This window comes from Puntigrus tetrazona, chromosome 10 (assembly GCF_018831695.1).
Source record: "Puntigrus tetrazona isolate hp1 chromosome 10, ASM1883169v1, whole genome shotgun sequence".
Lineage (NCBI taxonomy): Eukaryota > Metazoa > Chordata > Actinopteri > Cypriniformes > Cyprinidae > Puntigrus > Puntigrus tetrazona.
Window position 1 is genome coordinate 2514994 of NC_056708.1, and position 20370 is coordinate 2535363.

Consider the following 20370-nt stretch of genomic DNA (forward strand, 5'->3'; position numbering starts at 1 on the left):
AAATGCGCTGGCTAAGTTTCTGAAGGCTGCAAGAGTTCTTGCAGTGTGTGAACACTTATGACTGCCGTCTGTTTGTCGCTGTGTAGTCGAATTAGCTAATTATAGAGTAAATATTTGCTCATTAGAATTTTTTTCAAACCTTGGCATTCTTAGAACGTGTTTATGAAAGTTCCAGCCTTCTTTCACCGTGTCATGAGCACAGCTGACATTATTTACTAGAGAGCGTGGGCCACAGGAACACATGTTGGTAAGAAGGCTGGACCATTTACTGGCTAACCAGACACAAACAGGAACCCTTTAATTCAAAAACCTCCCCTAAGGCTTTCCAGAAGAATCTGGATATTTTGTAGGAAAAAGTATGGGAAGGTGGAACTGACATTTCCAGCCTAGGCTCATTGGAAAAATACCAAAAGCTCCAAAAACTTACCTATAAATTAAATTTAATTGTTTCCAAATGAAGTAAACTTATTGAAAACACCATCAAATGGCATTGCTTTTCACGCAAACTATGATTACATGATCAGATTACAAATTAAATGCACAATGCTACACTATTACCTCAAAGACTTTTGTCATAGCCCATGATTTGTAGTATTATTATTATCACATAACCAGCTCTTAATGCTTTATAATGTAGTACAATGGCTTGGTAGCACACCTGGTACCACATTGCACTCTTTCAGCACCACTCTCCAGATATTTCCTTTTTTTAAATTTCTGTGATACAAACATCCACCAATGTAATACACAGCGCTGCCAGATTCACGATCACGTGTTTCTGATGAAACCGAACATGGTTTTAACATATTTCTAGACATTTCGCGACGCAAGAAAGACACAAATAAATGATGCTAACTTTATCTTCATACAGTACATTTGTAGCTGGTTTATTTCCAGATCATGATGACACAAAATGAATATGCTTAGCACAATCTGCACATGCTCAGTTTTATTAAAAAAAAGATGAATACTTCTATATTTATATATGCACTAAGTCTTCCTAGATTGTTGGAAATTATTTGTAGGCTTTGATAAGGAAGGTAAAAAAAAAAACTCATACGCTCGTACGATCATACAAATGGCCTGTGACAAGGAAGCCATGAAAACCTGGCCAATAAAGACGTTTCGATAAATGAAAAACACACTTCATTAAATGCACAGAAATGCCTTCATGCAAAAGGGCAGTTATGTGAGGGAATGGCTTGTGTTATTAAGTTGGCTCAGACATTTGTATTGGGTTTGAGAACAAAGTGGTTGACGATCTTCGTGATTTCGCTGAATAGATGCGGGACGCGAGGTCACGTTTCATTTTAAAGAGTGCACTGTGGGTGGATTAGGTTGTTAATGAGGCCTTTGCAAACAGAACAAAGGAAGCAAATTGGTGCTCTAAAGCGCTGAGTGTTTTGTACTTCGCAGACATGTCTGTCTTTTGCGAACAAAGGAAGTGCCTAAGCCCGTGACTTTTATTAATCAATTATTTATAAGCTTCCAAAACACACATTTCAGAAGAATTCCCACAAATAAACCGAGGCTTCTGTAATTTATTTTGAGTTAATGACGTAATGCTTTTTTATTCATTTGTTAAAACATACAATAAAAAAGCGATTTCAACCAACAAAGCCAACAAAGAAATAAAACAAAAAGGAAATCATAGAGAGAAGCATCGCAGTAAAACTGTTTATCAGTGTCTCGTAAAATATCACATTGACATATTTATAATAAAGCAAGGTTGTAAAATGTCATATGGCGTGACTCCCAAAAACATAATCCTTATGAATTAATAATGTATGATGTATGTTACATCGATGTAATTAGGTCTTATTTATCAGTTATTACACATGTACTGGAACTGGTACGTTTAGCATTTAAAGAAACACTCACCCTTTTTTGGAAATAGGCTAATTTTCCAACTCACCCAGAGTTAATAAATTGAGTTTTAGCGTTTTTGAATCCATCCAGATGATCTCCGGGGTATAGCTTAGCATAGATCATTGAATCCAATTAGACCAGTAGCATCGTGTTCAAAAATGAAAGAAGAGTTTTGATATTTTTCCAAATTTAAAACTCGACTCTTCTGTGGTGTACTAAGGCCGTGGAAAATGAAAAGTTGAAAACTTTTCTGGGCTGATATAATTAGGAACTATACTCATCAAATCAATCTTTGGCCATTTTTGAACGCGATGCTACTGGTCTAATGCTAAAAGTGCCATCTCCAGACCTGGGTCTCAGCTGAATGGATTTAAAAACGGTAAAACTCAACTTACTAACTCTGGTGGAGTTGGAGAATGAGCCCGTGTTCCTTTTGAAGTCTTTAATTTGAACTTTTCATTAAAAAAAAGTATTTTCTAAAACTTCCAAACTATATAAAACCTACATAAATATACAGAGTAGGCCTGAAACAAGGTCTGTGGGGAACGTAAGCTCAGTATATTGGCATATTTTATTCTACTACCACAAAGAAAATAAATTCTTAATGTTTTTTTAAATCTTTTAAGAAAAAGTAATTATGGTGACGCTGAAGTTTTATCTTGTGCTATCGATATGCAAAAATCGACAAGCATAAGATAATGATTATGATATGCAGTTTTCATGTACATACGATACACATCTATGATACACGGTGTATCCGGTGTACTATTTATATGCAGGCATATAGTGTACAGCTTTCCACGAACTGAAACGGTACCAAAAACGATTGTCTTTCTTAAAGGATTGTGTTGCCATGTTCTTCAATGAAATGCTAGTTATTTATTTAATAGATTTATCTTTGCTTGTTTGTTACCCCTCTCGCTCTCTCCCTCTCTCTGATCCCATGTGGCAGATCGAAGGCGAGAGATATTTGTACGGTACAGATTAAATTGAGATCAATGCAGACTAGCCAAGCATGCCCTTCCTTTTTGTTTGTTTATAGCTTTTTATAATTGCATATTTCTGCCAATACAGCTTCCACCAAGAAGCAGCTCACTTTCAATTATTTTGCAGTGGCCCTTAATGTTTCATCATCAAATGATATGGGGAACGATAGTGGCTTCGTGGTTCTGCTCTCTTTGTTCCTACTCGTATGTATTGCGGCATGTCTATATTTGGAGGGCTCTCACTCAATTTCCGTTTTTTGCTAAATATCGGAGTTTCGACGTGAAGACGCTTCATTTTTAAAGGGTCCGTTCACCCAAAGATTTGAATCATTTATTTATCCTCGAGATATTTTAATGGCTTCGAAAGAAGTCTCCTACGCTCAAGACTGCATTCAGAGAGTATTATTGTGAACTGTAACGATTCTCTTTTAATGTATTTCAAATATAATTAATTCTCGCAATGGCAAAGTTAAGGGCGGTGTTGTTTAAAAACTCTAGTATTATATGTTTTACTTCCTAGCAATGTTTGACTTAAAACTCTAATCTAGAGGTTCTGTAGCACCAGTTTGGTGGTCTGTGCCACGCTGTCCGTGACTCGTTCAATAGCTTGCTCGCTCAAATCTTATCTGGACTCTGGAAGAAGGTGGTGTGCATGCAAAACATCTAACGGCTTGCACAACATCTGCTGCTTTGCACAGTACAAGGCTTCAGTCACCCCGAACAGATAATCTTCTGTGTTGCATGTTTCAGATCTTCATAAAAGCAGCAGATGTAAGGTGCATATAAATACATTTACATCAGCAGGCAGAAAATTCACCCTGAATACGGACTATATGGACCAATTTTTATGGAGTTTTATGTAGCTTAATTGTTTTAAACATAACCACCCTTGTAAAAAAAAAAAAATCTGAACTGTATTAAAAAAAAAAACCTGTATTTGTATTAATCTACTATAAATTAAAAAAGATTTTAACATACTTAAATATACATCTATAAACACATTTGATGTTAAATGATACATTTTTGCCTTAAAATACATTTTAAATAATTGTTATAAGAATTTTATGTAGTGCTTTAAAGAAGTACACAATTTTAACATACTAAAGCTTGTGTGAATAACGTTATTTTACATTTAAAAGACTTAAAATATGCTAAATTGCTATCATACAAATCTATCTCAAATATATATGTTACGGATGAGCAATTCTAAATGTATTTAAACAGAATTTACATTAAAGACAATTTTAGTTTGCTATAAATCTGTACATATGACAGAACACTTTAACCATATTTCAAAGAAAACTAACTGAATAAATAAATAATGCATTTTCATGGAATTCCATTTAATTAGGTCTGAGAGAACAAAACATTTAATTCATTCATAATTATTTTATAAGTATATTATTTAAATTATAAGTACTATTCCCAGTGTCCCAACGATTAGATTATTGTGAGTCATGGCTTTAACTAAATAGTACCTAAATTCTCTTTCTAAAGAAATGCCTTGATGTTCAAAGTCAGTGTTCAAGCCATTTCTATGATGAACAGAAGGTTTACATTATTACAGTAAGTGACAATAATTTTCCCATCATCTGTGTATATGCCGAGACAACCTGCATTCATTTACAAAAATGACATGCAAATGAAACGTAGGAGGAAACAACATGTTTCTTACATCTTCATGTGTCAGATGCTGAATAATTAGTTCCTAGAAAGTGCTCAACAATTTCAGCACTGGATGAAGTGGACAACTTCTTAGTTGCTTTCTGCGTGAAATATCAAATCAAAGGTTGTTTGATTTTGAAGACTAGCCAACATCATATTCAAAAGTTGAGTGAATGTTTTTTTTTTTTACACTTTGCATGTTTTTGGCAGTTTTCCAGTTTTCCATATACTTCAGGGCAGATTATGCAAATCTGTTGACTGCGGCCCGTGGAGTTTAATTTGACGCTTGGAAATAGTAGATTGTATATAGCTTCCTTCTGATGTGTTAGTCATTGATTTGGACATGGCTTATTACTGCCAGACAGACATATTTGATGAAGTGAGGCACTGATCAAAGTAAAAAACAAATGTGCATGTTCGTTATGCAACAGTTTGCATGTTGTGTTTAGAAAAAAGACTTTTGATACCTCCAGACCAAGGGATTAGGGGGTTAGTTCACCCATAAATGAAAGTTCTGTCATTATATACTCATCATCGTGTCGTTGCAAACCTGTAAGACCTTTGTTCATCTTCAAATTAAGAACACACACATATTTTTATGAAATCCGAGAGCTTTTTGACCTGCAAGACAGTCCCAGAAAGGTAGTAAGGACATTATTAGACTCTTAAAAAGTCGGATCTGAAAGTTGGATAAAGTTTCGAAAAACAATTTGGTATTTATATGGCAAAAATCTTACTTCCGGGTTTGTACACGTTTCAGAGTTGTTCCTTCGATCGTTGGCGTCCATAGTCGAGGATGGAACTCCTAATATGGGCATTGCTCCCGGAAGCACGCGCCCGCGCAGACATAGAAGTAGAATGAGCTCGCGCTCATGAGCTCGCACGTGAGTGGGCCTGTATATCCAAAGAAGTGCGTTTTTGATCGCAAGGGAAAGATAACCTTGTTAAGCTTTCCAAAAGTACCCAGCCTTACGTGATTAGTGGATGCCCTTTGTTTTTTCCTGGTCAGAAACTGAGTTTCACACGTGTGTCTGTTGACGAATATTTTATAAACCACGCATAACTTCGACGCCGCATTTTCACATCGTTTTATTCCTAAAGATGGAGCTGTCTCAGCTATACAAGTTCCCGGTCATTATTCGGAACTGCTGATGGTAAGTGATATAAACATCATGTCTTTGTTTTTGTTGGCAATCTGCACATATGCTCGTCACACTTTAGCTCCGCCCACACAGCGCGCCTCCAGGAGTTTGGCCATTTTTCGGAGAGAATCGTAAATCTATCTTTAATAAATAAGATAAAATCAAACACTATATGAATATATGAAGGATGCAGCACTACTGTATATGTACAATATTAACATTAATTGCATAAAACGGTGTATTTTACGGCCCTTTTAAAACAGTAGTCGCAAAATGGAAAAAAAAAAAAAAACAAATTTAGACAATAATCTCTTTCAGTCTGTCTCTGCTGCCATGTGTAGAATTTGTGTGAACTATCACTTTACAATATATAATGATACTTTATTATATAAAAAAGATTGAGAAAGTTAAGTCACACAGAATAAAAATCTCACAGTTTCAAGTAACTGTACCTTTTATAGTTTAAAATACAACATTATGGGCCAGATTTGGTAACAGCTACTAACATCATTTACTGACAGTGCAAACTGTTTTTCTTACTTCCACCTTAGTACCTGGATTTATTAAAACATGAAGTGAAGAATAATTCGCTCTGAAAGGCGTGGCCAGTTATTTTTTACTGAATATGAATTCGTGGTTTCCCAGGAGAACTGAAAATATTAAAATAATTTACAGAATGCGGTTTGCTAGCTTTTAACTTGTCAAATTACTGGGATTTACGCTGTTATTTAAAAGGTGCTGTATGCAAGATTGACACCAAGTGGTTGAACTAGGTATTGCAGTCCAAATTCAAAATATTTGATACAAAATATATTTCTCCTGGCCCCTCCTACTCAGACTTGACACACAAGCAGGTTGCCAGATTCCCGCTCAGAATCCCATTGTTTTGCGAGCCTCCATGACTGAAATGAAATAAGCTTTATTTTCCGCAAACTGGCAACCCGGGATTCCAAAATACGATTGGATAAACTGACAGTGGGCGGGTTTTACAGACCAAAACTGAGGCAGACGTTCCGCGCCGGAACAGCTACACACTGTAGCTTTGTTTTTCAGATAAACAAGCATCTTAACGCAGCGTGTTTCTTCAATATATGCAAACATATTCTGTTTTTTTCCGCTTTAGTTAAAATCCTACATACAGCACCTTTAATGCCCCCCAAAAGCGTGGCTTTAAACTATTCAGTGCTTGACATGAATGCATTTGTTGCTGTTAGGAGGAGACGCTGCAGAGAACAGAGAGAGTGTGTTAGAAGATTGTTTTTAGAGCATTCTTTTATTTGAAATGGCAGAAGAACGCATTATCCGATCATATCCTTACCCTAATTTGCGCTGCCCTTGGCATACTGTGTTGTTCATAATGAAATGAGATGTTGCGTCTGTGTTCTTTTAACCACCTGCAGACATTTCCAAACCCATCACCTAATTTGCTCCGGCCTCAAATCCAACAATAGCAGCTTAACTTTCTTTAAAACAAATGCATCTTTACATCCCTTAATGGTATAGTTTACAAAAAGTGAGCAAGCAGTTACTCGCACTCGTGCTGTTCCAAACCTGTTTGATTTCCGAGAAAGGAACTCACACTGTTTTTTTTTTCTTTAGGTTAATTTGTATTTTCTTGCAAAAAGTAAATCTAAAGCATTTATTAAACCTCGCAAATGAAAGACACGTCAGTTGTACTGTACACACCAGTTTTGCCACGATCTTGCCGTCAAGGTCTCATGGCTTAAGATGTTCTCGAAGCTTCTGTCAGAGAGGAATTGTAGTTTTTGCATGTGCTGCCATGGAATAATATGTGTGCGAGCGTTTTATATCCGTAAGAATCCAAAAATACCTTGACACCCACTTGACAGATAAAAAGTTTTGTGCGCAGCGAACAATGTTTGCATTGAAGAAAACCGCACTGAAGCACACGGTTCCTCCTCTCCCGTTCCCCGTCCTCTATTATTTCCCGTCGTATCTCCAGCCAGTCAAAATTCACACCGAGCCTTTCACCTAGGGCACGGACATGTCTCCGTTTGTGCAAATAACCGGCCGTATTCCTGTCTCAATGAATAACGTCGCTCTTTTTTGCCAGAGCAGAGAGGCCCGAGACCTTCCAAAATGTTCTTTGCTCTCCTCCGTCTTCTCTTCCCGTTCAACCTCTTCCCCAATGACGGATGCTTTTCCTCGGTGAGCATTTTAAGAAGACGCTAGGGGAAAAATGAATTTCGAGAGCGAGAGGGTGAAATTTTTGCACGTCGTAAAAGCGTTCGGCGGCAACGAGGATTTCAGATGTCAGATCACTGGCTCACAAAGCTCCAAAACCAATCTCAATCTCCGCTTGACATTAACGTTCGTTGTCAGAATGGTATTTAGAATATTCGCCATTTCCCTGTGTAAAATCAATATTCATACTGAGGAATATTGCTTTCATATGTGTAATATTTAATCAATGTTAGTCGCAGCTGTAAGTGAATTATGATCGGCCACAGCTCTAAATCAAAGTATTATCTTCTCCAACTACCCAGCTATTGTTGTCATTGGTTACATTTTCTGACCGATTCTGTTTGTGTGACCGTCATTCACGCTGTAAAAAATGACTTTGATGTTAACGGTAAAACACTGGAAATGCTACGGTAAAAACCTGTTAAATGGTTTATTTTCTTTAAAGTAAAGTTTCTTCTTAGTTATTATTCATCGGTTATGTTTATTAGGGTTGTATGTTACATGCAATGTTGTTAAATTAGTGTTTTACCTTCTATTCGTTCATATTTAAAAGCTGCTTGTGACGGGCTTTGGTTCATCACGTGACTTTCTCATCACCATCTGCTTTTGGCGGTTATCAGTGTATTTTAAAGATTCAAAACAGATTTCAGTACTTTAATAGGTGACGGTATTTGACTGTACATTTAACGAAAAATCTAAAATGTTGTTAGCATATTTTTTATGGTTTAATAATTTTTTTTTTACCGTAAATTTTTTTTTTTTTACATTCCATAGCTAAAAGTGTCTTATTGTTGCTAGAGAAATGCAATTTGGTTGATATGCTGCCTTCTAGTGCTACATGGGTAAAATATTGATTTCATGATTTTAATTGCTTCTAATTGTTTTTGCTAAATGATATAAATGATCACAGTAAATTAGTCTAGCCTGTTTTCAGTTAATGAACGGAACATCCAAATAAATCACAATAAACGGTGTGCTTTGTTACTTCTGATAGGAAATATGAAAAAAAGTCTTAGATTTCAAATTCCTTTTATTACAGTATTCAAACAATAAATGCTGTATAATGTGAAGTGACAGATGTGGCGCCTCATTTGAAAAAAAGCAACAACACAAAGTGCACAAGGACCGGTCTCCATCACTTTAAAAGAAAAAAAAAAAATTCTATTTCATCCTTTTTCCTAAATATATGCACTGTATAACATTTTCATTATAATTGTTTGCTTTTCCTCAATATTTAATTTGTTTGAATAAATCTAACAAGTTTTTTATGACAGATATCATAAATGCTTATGTATTAGTTAGTCGAATTAGTCACATCCAAAATAAAAGTTTTTGTGTAGATAATATGTGTGTGTAAATAATTACTGTGTGTATTTATACATACATAATAAATATCCAATGTATTTAAATGTATATACTTACATTTTATATATATATATATATATATATATATATATATATATATATATATATATATATATATATATATATATATATATATATATATATACATTTTTTATTTTTTTTAACTTTATAAAACGTACACATGCATGTATATTTATAAATCTACCAGTCAAATCTTACAAAATCGCACGTGTGAAGTACTAAATAGCCACCTCTTTAAATATGTATGAATTGGTCATGAAACTGTGCTGAAAAACCCATTCGTAAATGTACTATTTAAATTTGTTATCCAAATATTGCTTCCCATTTACTGGTAACCATAAGAACATTTACTGCGGCATCTAGATATTCAGCTGGCTGAAATATACTATTTTTGCTGTGTTCAATGCATACAATATACGCAATGTTTTCATGATGTTTAAAGGTCCGCCCAATTCATATTTAGGATAATTCTGACAGCCCGTGAAGGTCATCTGGTCGTCTTTATGGTAGGGAATTGTTCTACATTTTAGCATGTTGCTTTGTGGTTTTCGAGACAATGCTATTTGGTTCTAAGTGGCTTTTTAGCACAGAGCTGCTATGTTGGTCGTTCTTGTTGGTTACTAGGGTTTGGTTCCCTCCTACAGTTTAAGTCTACAGGATTTTATCACATCAAAATCTCATCTAGTTGAGCCACATAGTTCATGTTGTAGAACAAGCGTAGCGGGATGGGTCGAAGTTTATGAGCAGCAACCACCACCGATGAGATGAAAACCTACACAACTGTGTGAAATCTACGCAAAGCGTCAAACAAATACAGTCGGAGAAACTTTTTAAACAAGGTCAGGTAAAGGTAACTTTGCGGAGTAGATCAGGCAGCTCTCCACTGCTTATTTGGCACTGCATTTCTGTATCTTCTCTCCTACAGTCACAGCAAACCCTGAAAAGGCAACGACAACAGCCGTCCTCATTGTTGGCTTGGCTTATCTCTGCCTGTCCTTGCCACTCGCACAAAAACCCAGTGTTTACAGTGCACCGGATTGAGCTGTCAGCTTCCCTAATTTAGTCCTTTGCCCAGCGTGCTTGCTGACTTTTCTAGACCGAGGTGGAGGTTCGGTTTATACAAAGACACAGGTGGCTTTATGTACCATGCCGTGTCGCGGCATTCATGAGAATAAAATGAAACCGAAAGACGCGTAATCTGTGCGAGCGAGCTCTGCCATTCACGACAGACACAAACACGAGGCTCTGGGATTTGAGCATATCCCTCCAGTGGGGTTTTCACTCATTCTTTCACACTTTTATTCAGCACCAAACAATGGAAATTCAGGCAGCCGTTTTGCTTACATAAAGTATTTATTTACTGTTCCTTCAAAACCTGCTCTTTCAGACTCGTCGAGAACCTTTTTGGGTTCTGTGTTCACAGGAGGAAAAAAAAAATCTCGCCATTCACAGCCTTTGGATTCTTCAAAATACCAAGTAACTAACCGCCGAATGAGATATTGCAAACATTCAGTTTGGAAGCACTGGCCAAGATTTTGACCCTCATAATGGAACTACGGGATGGGAATGACACAAGATATGATTTCGTAATACAACAAATGTCAAGCTCTATAAAATGTGCAGTGAATTTGAAGAGCGACGTATGGCCGTCTTGAGAAACAGACCATGTGTGGATTCTGACCGAGTTACTTACTGAGTTCTGTATGATTTCACTTGTGCGTGCTGTGCATGTAAATTGGTTCTAAACAATCATTTTAAGCATTAGTGCTTTGTGTTTAGTATTTTTTTTTACTTTTAAAATGAAGATAAAATAAATATAATTAAATAGTATTTTCATTAATCAAATAAAATCACATTTTACATGGAATTTTTCTGAAAATTTGAAATCTTGCTTTGACAAGATTCTGATGTTCACGTGCAAAAATTATGAAAACTAATACATACATGCCCAGATGTTTCTTGACTCACTTGTGTCTTCAGGCATGAATGGAGCCTCGATGTTAAGGTGTAGTAGATGTTTGTCAAGGTGTTTCTGAGCTCAAGTGATCTGGACGGTTGCTTACTGGCCCGAATCAGAAGGGCTCGCTATGATATAAAACCACTATGATATTCTAATGAATTCTAAGTTCCTTGTTTTATCATCTGTCAAGTGAAAAACTATTTTCTTAGAAAGCAGTAGTACACTCTACTTCTAAAGGCCACACAATTTGAGGTTCCATCATTCGAGATGTATCAAACACATTCTCATTCCCAACTCGTCACATATTGATGCTCGTTCAGGACCCCTTGGCATTTAGCTTAATTTTTCCATACACAGAGGTGCCCTTTTAGTATCTTTTTTAGTGTCACAGTTGTTTGTCTTAATCCAATGGTTTGCATGCATGTGTAAAAAATGATGATGATAATAATATTTTATATAAATGCATACTTTGTACCCACCCCTACCCTAAACCTACCCACCTACAATATAAACAATATATGTGTTGCATTCCAAATCTTCCGAAGACATACAGTGTCTTTTTGCGAAGAAGAGCGTATGTTTTAATCGCAGAAAACGATCCCGCTCAAATCTCATTTAAAAACGCACCCCCTCTCGTAGAATGACGCAATCAGTCACGAGATACACCAAAAACCAATAGCATTTCACGACCAAGTCTGATGCTATTTTGGCTTAGAAGATTTAGGATATTAAGAGCTTTTGAATAAATGATGACAGGTTTTGGGTAATGTGTAAATAAAACTGTTGTGCTATTTACATTGAATAATCACACCCCAACATATATACAATAATGGCGATAATATTGCCCAACAAATCATTTAATCACCACAATAATATTTCCCAGTGCCTTTCGTATCGCCATATTGATGCCAAGAGGATCTGCATGTCAAAAAGACACCAAAAGACTCAAGAGTCAATGTGTGACCAGTCTGGAGTGAGAAATTGTTGCAACAATGTATCAGGCACCGCTAATAAAAGTACCTGCTGACAGTCTGTGAAGCCAACTGTTTCCTTCACTCTTCGGTACAGCTTGAGATATTTGGTCTGATGGTGTTCGACTCCTCGAAATAAGGCCTCACCGGTGGCTCAATCAGGCAAGAGCACATAATTACTGTGAGTTGTAAGACGGGCGGCTATCGATTAGACCCACGCTATCAGAAAAGATCAGCAGGCTGGAGCAAAAATCATCAGATGCCAATCAGAGAGTGCAGCTGCATGGCTCAACTCCATTGATCTCACTGCACTCGTGCTGTTACTACAACAAGATCTCACTGATTGTAAGAGCTATGGGTGAAATTGATCAAAGTGTAATGATTAATTGATCAGAGTGCTTCGTTTTTATGTTGTTGCTGTTATTGCTTTTTTTTTTTTTTTTTAAGTGTGGTTAGTGTAGTTGAAATGTGCCACCTTAATTACAGCGCTTGTAAGGGTATTGATTTTTCTCAAACATTCTGGTTAAGGTTTGTTCTAAACCGTAATTATTAACCCCCTGCAATTAATTCAGCCTGAATCACTAATCTGTTAAACCTTTTCAGCCTTTAATAAACAAAACAAAACAATGTTAGCTTTTAAAAGTTTTTAAAATCTTGTAACAAAAACAAAAAAACTAAAAATAAATAAAATGTGTGTGTGTGTGTGTATGTGTATATATATATATATATATATATATATATATATATATGAATTTTTCCATTTAAATGGAATACATCTTAAGTAAAAACCAATAACATTTTTTTAAAACCTAGAGTGAGCAATATAGCAGTAGAGTGAAGCCATATGGTTCTGTAAGTACAAATAAAATAATAATAATAAAAAAATATATGAAGAAATGGAATTAAATACCACCATGTCCTTTTATGGTCTATGAGACTGAGAGATATACTTTTGTTTTAGTCACTGTGATCTGTTATTTATATATATATATATATATATATATATATATATATATATATATATATATATATATATATATATATATATATATATATATATTTTTTTTTATATATATATATATATATATATATATATATATATATATATATGCATGCATACACTCACTCAATGCATTTAGGCATGTAGACATGGTCAAGATGATCTGCTGCAGTTCAAACCGAGCATCAGAATGGGGAAGATAGGTGATTTAAGTGACTTTGAACATGACATGGTTGTTGGTGCCAGACAGGCTGCTCTGAGTATTTCAGAAACTGCTGATCTACTGGGATTTTCACGCACAACCATCTCTAGGGTTAACAGTTAATGGAAAAAGAGAAAATATCCAGTATCCAGTTCTGTGAGCACAAATGCCTTGTTGATGCCAGAGGTCAGAGGAGAATGGCCAGACTGGTTCGAGCTGATAGAAAGGCGACAGTGACTCAAATAACCACTCGTTACAATCGAGGTATGCAGAAGACCATCTCTGAACGCACAACACGTCCAACCTCGGATGGGCTACGGCAGCAGAAGACCACACCAGGTGCCACTCCTGTCAGCTAAGAACAGGAAACTGAGGCTACAATTCGCACAGGCTCACCAAAATAGAACAATAGAAGATTGGAAAAAAACGTTGCCTGGTCTCAATTTCTGTTGCGACTTTCGGCTGGTAGGGTCAGAATTTGGCATCAACAACATGAAAGCATGGATCCATCCTGCCTTGTATCAGCGGTTCAGGCTGGTGGGGGTGGTGTAATGGTGTGGGGGATATTTTCTTGGCACACTTTGGACCCAATAGTACCAACTGGGCATCGTGTCAACGCCACAGCCTACCTGAGTATTGTTGCTGACCATGTCCATCCCTTCATTACCACAGTTTACCCATCTTCTGATGGCTACTTCCAGCAGGATAATGTCATAAAGCGCAAATCATCTCACACTCCAGTATGTCCTGGAAAATGATCACCGAAAAAAAGTGGGAACGCTGCCATATGTGGAAACCTAACAAAAAACCCCCCTGTACATCTACACTACAGTTTTTCAATATTATGGTATTTTGAACTTGTAATACATTTTTAACTACACACACTTGCATCCAGTGTCTAGAAATACTATTTTTGTCCTGTACAAACCGTTGGAACAAGCATTGGTGAAACATTTGCAAGGTTACCCAGACTGATGAATGAATGATTTCTGGCATTTTGTTGATGTAAAGTGTAATTGATTTTCACCTGGTACATAATAAAACAATGGGGGAAAAAAAAAATGGTGCCAGGGTTCACATATTGAAACTGCAGCAAAATAAGGTACGTTGTGGTGCTGCACAAAATTGCACAGAGGTACATACTTTTAATAAAACCAGGTTGACGCATAAAGAAGCATTCAATTAAAAATACCTGCAGTCTGCTTGTGGCTGAATTTAATGTACCTGAAGTTGTACATAAATGCTTTAGAAGCTGTTCATATGTACGTACATATGTACAATAAGTAAAAGGATCAGCCACACCTGTATACTACTAATATCATGCTGATGCTTTACATAAAGCCCTTATGTTTTCCCTGTCATTATTAAATGTGTGTGTACCCTAGATTTTGTGGCCTTGATCAAACCACTTAACCCCAGGCTGTTCAAGGGTCATTATATGTAATGCAGACTTGGTAAGTCACTCTAGATAAAAGCATCTTCTAAAAGACCACCTACGTAGTATCACATTAGAGAGTTATAAATAAGTCAAGAAAATTCAGGTAAGAGCCCTGCGTGGCAATACCAATATGTCTGCGCAAGGACACGGCACCCTTTCTTAACTTTGATTCAAACTGCTTTAAGCTAATATGAAATGGTAATATCGCCATAATTACTCTGACCTACATTCGGCATAATTCATATTCACTGTATCAAGTGCTCTTTTGACCTCATGTTCCCATCCTGCTGTAGAAGGTCAGGTAATATAGCAGCCCGCCGCTTCCAAGCTATCGCAATACGTCTCTAAAACACAATATTGAGCTCATTACTTCCCAAATGTCAAGTGTAACATCTGAGTCATTAATTCAACAAGGGATCAAAAATACATTAAGGATTTAATGAGTGATACAGTGGAGTAAAAATATACCTGCCATCGTCCGATGCTACAAGCCTTACAAACTTCTCAAACTCCTTTGATGCACTTGCTGTAGCCGTTCGTTACTTTGCAAACATTCAGACTTTAGGAAGTTGTGCGGCAATCAGATTATAACTGGTGATTCCGATCAACTCTCGCCGTTTTTGCGCACAGCGTGCATTAAACGGTTAGTGAATGAACTATAGGCTGCATGTGGACCGAGTCTAAAATGATTATAGAGCAACAACAGAAACAAGGGCCATTAAAAAGCATGACAGAGGACACAGGCTGCCGTGGATCAAAGAAAACAGTCTGCGATCTGGGCGCAAGGCGGACCTTGATCAAATACCACCAGCGGGGTTTTCTGATATTCAAAGACTTGAAAAGCAATTGGGCCTAATAGCGGTACTTGTGGAACTCCATGCAAGTATGCGTGCTGCAGTCAATGCAGCAACAATAAAATATCACACATCATGCAAAAATACAAGTGCACGTTTAAGTTAAAAAGATTTAATGTATAATCTACACAGTATATACATGTATAAACATATTTAATTTCCGGTACCTCCCTATCTCGGGTCACTACAAATCCTGCAGATCTATCTTGCCAGCTAAGATGTTAAATGTTAAAGTAAAATAAGACCTCACTCGAGGTAAAAAAAAAATCCTCTTTCTTCCTCTTTGGTGAAATGAAGCTCCACTTGAACTGCCGAAAACACAAAAACATTTTATTATGCCTACTGTATCTATAATCATTATTACTTTATTTTGAGGTTTGTATGTTTGCTGTTTAATAAATGGGTAGCTCACAGTTACATTCGAAAATCTATGGAAGCACCTGTACCTGTGTCACCAGAGAAAAGGATGTTAGAAAAGAATGAGAAAGAACGGCTTTACAATACTGAAAACAAAATATAAACGAAATATAGTTAAATGGAGCGGTTTATTAGAATAACAGCAGATCTCGTATATATGTCTGACAGAAAAACATTTGAAATCCCCTGAAGTGATATTAATATTGTAGGTTATTTATATAATATTAAACAGGACTGTATAGCAAACACTTTCCATAATTCTCCCCTTAAGCAAAGTGCATAGATATTACCTCTGTGAGAAGAAATTTCATGCGTGTATTTTTCTGCACTAGGCAAAACCTGAAGCCATATGGCTGATAGTAATATGAATTATACGGTTAAGCTGAGAAACCTGTGATTTTCAGCAATACAGGATGCCTTGTTAAATTTGCGGTCTGATAACTAATGACCTGCAATAGTCACTAGATTAATGACCTGCACCTAAGAGCATGTCAGCAGAAAAATAGGAATTTAAATGACATTTAATGTGATATGCATCATTTCATGTTCATAATATACAACATCATTCAGCACTTGATTAATGATCTCAACATATGGCATAAAAAAACTCGACGCAGCTGTCTCCGCAGCTACAAAGGTCACATGCTGTGCTGTCAACCAGAAATATCCGACGGTTGCAGGAAAGCTGCTTTTATAATGTTCCCGACTGTATAGATCCACAGACTTTTATTTATGAGTGACGAGTCGTGAGCGCTATTCAACAGATTTTCGAATTTTCTCAAGTAAGATTGGGGCTAGTTGTCTTTTTTTAAGTGATTGTTTTCTCAGAATAGGTATACTTTTTCCAACTCCAATAAGACTTGTGCATTCCTATGCATTGTTAGGGGCAGAGCTTTAGAAATCTGGAGGAAGCAGTTGCCTTTTAATGTGACCGTTTGGAACACCTTTGGCGAAGAGACCAAAAGAGAGACACTGTCATTAAGTTTTCTGTATCCCTGCCCGAAATGTTACTATGACAACACAGCGTGGCATCTATCACCCCATTAATTAGTTATCTGTATGACAGAAATCTCTTATTTATTGCTTTTACTTTAATTGTTGTTAAATTGTGCCCTATTTTCGAACCCTACCCTGAAGGCAATCACAAAGTTATCTACTATTAAACGCATTTCCTGCCCATGAAACTGTTAAACTATTAAAACTATTAAAACTTTCATATTTGATTAAATGTGATAGGAGACAATAAAACAAACTATTCCATTTAAAGAAGCTTTCCTGGGTCTGGGTCACGCGATCTGAAATGCTAAAATTCTTGACGAGTTCTGTTAGAGGTATCCTTTTGAACTATGCCAGCTTTCAGAAAGTAGTAATAGTTTTTTCCACAAATTAATTATTTACAGCACGCCCTGCATCCTCTTATTTTCTCAGTGCAAGTCCGACTTGGAAAAAGCTCTGAAATTTTTCGCTTTTGATTATTTGCAGTTGTATTCTTGTGCCTTCAGTCGTAAATATGACCCTGGACAGCATCTAAAGAAAAAATGTAAAAATCCGACATGCGGGTAAAGTTATGGAATGTGGTCTATTCTTGATTTGTTTACCTTATTGACCTAAACCGGGGTACATTTAGTAATTTAAGCCTACGTGAGCAAAAATGATGCGCTATTTAGTATCACTGATAAATGGACGTTAACGTATACCGATCTTAACATTATATTTCCCCTCATATAATTTCAGCAGTTTAGAATCTAGCGAGACCATGCGAATGATTCACTCTTTCGAATCGGTTCTTTCTATCTAATCGTTCAAAACTGGTGTGCGAAATGTTTTGAAATCGTACGATATTCAGTTTGATTCTTCCGGACGCCTAACCGAGGTGCTGAATCATTTGCAGCTTCTCGTATCAAAATCGTAACGGGATACAAGTTCTGCCTCTTTGTCGCCATCTATGTTTGAACACCTGGAATTGCAGTTCCTTGCACGAATCATATTCCATGCGTGGGTTGTACGTTGGCGAGGATGAATGGTGAATGTGTGACAGTCAGTCAGAGCGGATACTGTACTTCCATACGAGATTTTGGAATACATAACCCAAATAAGAATCATTACCGTATAATTGTCTTAGTTACAAGTCTGCCACTCTTTGTTCTGACTAATTGAGGAAAAAAGCATTACAATAGATTGTGATACCAATGGTGAGTTTATTTAACAATCAGTTAGCTCATATCACATCAAACATATCACTCTACAAAATATTATTACTGTCGTACATTATTCTCAAATTATTAATGTTAACAACATCAGCACTGCTTGACTATGAGCAGTGTGTATTAGCCTGTAGATCAATTTACGTACAGTCCAATCAAAATGTCAAATCATTCGAATTTCATATTAAGCAACCCATATTTAAACCCATATTTGTGCTCCTTTTGAACCGGTTGTCTTTAAAATGCAATTGTGTCATCTCATGCTAGCTGTAATCATAGGCACAATCGAAAATGGAATATAATTTAATTTCTTTCGCGTGTTTCGTATAATCGTTTCTGGATACTTGCCGGGACAGGCACGATTGAAGACGTGACTTAATGATGCAATGCCATGCTTGAAATGCCTGCGGAAATTTTTATACAAAGGCATGTTGAAATATATAGCTAAACGTACGGTTGCATTGACATTATTATGGTCCTGTGCTTTGTAAATATTTTGACACGTGAACAGAGGAAGTATCAAGTACTTTTGTATATTGCGTTCTAGCTGCCATATCAGTTTTTTTTTCTTAGGTCATTTTAAGAAACCTAAGCTAGCTACCTACGTCTATGGATGCGATGCTGTGGTTCTGATGTTTACAATCAATAATTAAAAACCAATTAGGTCGCTGACACCTGACTTCTTATTTCTATTGATGACAGGTCCTCATGGCAGTAACAAGAATTCTTCAGATCAGATAACCAAGTACACACACAAGAGGCTTACTCAACGCTTTGAAGATCAGTCTACCTCAACCGCGTCTCAGGTACGAGTCTCTTTGAAATTCTGCAGATGAAAGTTTGAAGGCAGGAGGAGCTTTTTGTTGTCTTACCTCTAGATAAATGGGAGGCAGAACGTACAAAGGCAATGTTTGTGGAGACCCAAAGTCAAGAGATTTGTGTTCGTAGGGAATGATATAAGTGTCTCATCCAAGGTAACTTTCAAGGATTGCGCATATCAAAGTCGTCTCTTGACATCAAAGCCGCTCCTTTGACATGCCTAACTAAACACCGCAGATTTGTGTGTGTTAATGTTTCGTTCTAGCGCAGATAAAATAATAATGCAGATTGATGTATTACATCACAGACACTCTTAGAAGATATCACCAAGCTTCAAGGTAGGAAGAAAAATCATAGCACTCTGCAAATTGAAGATGTTCTTTCTTTGCCTAAGGATGATTTATGGTACGGATTGCTTATTTAGCCTATGAAACGTATAATGGATGGGCTTTTTTATTTATTTATTTTTATCATTATTTTATATACTATTCTGTATGGTATGGCCTTTACTGAAATGGTGACTCAGTTGTCTTAGTAGCTACACAAACTACAACAATAATGATAGTAATAATAATTTAATTACATTGTGGTGTACTATATAGTATGAACGTACTTTTGATCTGTTTAATAAGGCTTGTTCTGCATAGTAGTCAACAACTGTATTTTATAAATACTTATGCTTTAGAATTATATATGAGATAAAGTAATAAAAACTTCAACTAGTATTAATAAAAAGGTTCTCACGTGTCGCAAGCTTACTGAAGATGTGTTAATAGAACAAAGGTACTTTTTTTGGACACAATGAAATTGTCACAAGACCTCTAAATATGTCCGGTGGTGTCTGGCACTAATTCATTAGCAGCAGATCCTTTAATTCCTGGAAGTTGCGGTTTGGCCTCCATGGATTGTAAATGTTGGATTATGGATTATCAGGATTGAGATCTGGGGAATTTGGAAGACAAGGCAAGACCTTGAACACTTGTCATGTTCCTTTGCCAAATCATTCCTGAAAGATGTATGCGGTGTGGCAGGTGCATTATCCTGCTGAAAGTGGCTGCCGCCATCAGGGCGCGCAATTGTCATGAATAGGTGTACAAGGTCTGCAAAAGCAGGTGGTACCGCTGTACTCCTTGAGCACTTGCCATTTTGGAGATACTTTAATCCAGTCATCAAAGCACCTTTTTGCTTGCTCACTCTTCCTGCTTCCAACACGTGAAATTCAAGAACCGACTGTTCACTTGCTGCCTAATGT

The 20370-nt window shown here is 36.6% G+C and overlaps 1 long non-coding RNA gene across 1 annotated transcript in view; it reads left to right on the forward strand.

Annotated features, from left to right (window-relative positions):
- The first annotated feature begins 5389 nt into the window (after positions 1–5389).
- Positions 5390–20370, forward strand: part of LOC122352387 — a 55700-nt gene continuing 40719 nt past the window's right edge. The window contains exons 1-2 of the long non-coding RNA XR_006251868.1: positions 5390–5674; positions 19002–19105. This is a non-coding gene — a long non-coding RNA (uncharacterized LOC122352387). The remainder of the gene's footprint in view (positions 5675–19001; positions 19106–20370) is intronic.